This window comes from Aplysia californica, unplaced genomic scaffold (genome assembly GCF_000002075.1).
Source record: "Aplysia californica isolate F4 #8 unplaced genomic scaffold, AplCal3.0 scaffold00249, whole genome shotgun sequence".
Classification (NCBI taxonomy): Eukaryota; Metazoa; Mollusca; class Gastropoda; order Aplysiida; family Aplysiidae; genus Aplysia; species Aplysia californica.
Genome location: NW_004797519.1, coordinates 380,045 through 381,482, shown reverse-complemented (window position 1 = coordinate 381,482; position 1,438 = coordinate 380,045).

Sequence of the window (1,438 nt, the reverse complement as noted above, 5' to 3'; positions counted from 1 at the left end):
CCCACCCCCTCTCTTTCCTCCTGAAAAAACAGCGCTTTTTTTCTGTTCCGCTTTCAATTCAACCCTCACTCAACACACCACCCTTTATCTCAAATGTAGTCGTTACACGTCACACAAATTTTCTTCACAACAAAATGAGAAAGGAAACGGCGCCAAATTCCATGAGGTCACGACAGAATCTGATTAGACAGGACTGAGGTTTATGACCCCCTCAGACGCACTTTAGAAGGAAAACCCATTTCATGGACTTTATTAAACGACGTGGAGTTAATGAGCTTGCTCTCGTCCTTGACAAATGCTCGAGTTTTCAATACGGATTACAGTTCACAAATACAAGTTTTAATCTCCGAAAACTGAACGAAGAGCCGTCTAATTTGGATAAAAAATTATATAAGAAGAATACTAGATTAGTGTTTGTTGAACACTTGGTCTTGTTATGCACACAAACGGCAGATGAGTTTTGACTGAAATGTCTCATTGGTTGATGCTATCCGATGAGTGCACTGTGTAGTTACAGGAGCACACCACGAATGTTATGTTGCTTTTACAATTACTTACTTGAATTACTTGAATCTAGAACTGGGGTCTTAGGAAGACGGGATGCTCCATGCTTCCTTGCCCCTCTTCATGAGGGTCCATTTCAGTGTGGGCAGGCTGATTGTCTCCATCGTCAGCTGGTTGTTGTAGCGTCTGATGGGGTCACGCAGCCTGTAATGTACTTAAAAAGATTTTTGACAGTATTGATTTCTTATATAAGAACAAAAGAATATCTGTATTGTTTTACGTTGTTAGTTACTGGTCCTTTGTCAGTCACCCAAGGAGGTTATTATCAGGTTATATAGTAACCTTGTTGAAAGGTCCAATTGCGGTCAACACACTATCACTCTAACCACGAGTGCCCCCCCCCCCTCTTTTTTTTCCTTTGGAATCCACACACCTCCATTTCAAATTTTGTTTTCCATGGGAGGGGGGGGGATGTTTACGTCTAATTTTTGTTTATTTTTCTATCTTTTTTGTGGAGGTAGAGGTGAAGGACTGCGATACAAACAAAAATAGTATTATCAAACCAAGCCAATGTTCATTTAAGGGCGACTATTTGTTTGGGTTTTTTTTTTAATCAAGCAATGTTTTTTTTTATTTAATGTATATATTTTAACGCCCCCATCGACATAATTTAGATCATTTAGGAGACGTGCCTCCGACCCTGCCTGGCAGGGCCAACCAGAGGGGAGAGGGGTCCAGTCCAGTATCCCATCAGACAGACAGAGATACTCGAAAAAAAATATATAATATTTAAAAATCTCCACTATTCGGGTCTCCTGGTTGCGACAGCGAAGCACCTAACCTCCACACCATAGACGCCGGTAGCAACCCAATTTTTTTTTCTTTCACATTTTGTTGGAAAAAAAAGGAAAAGAAAAAAAAATGCTCGTTGACT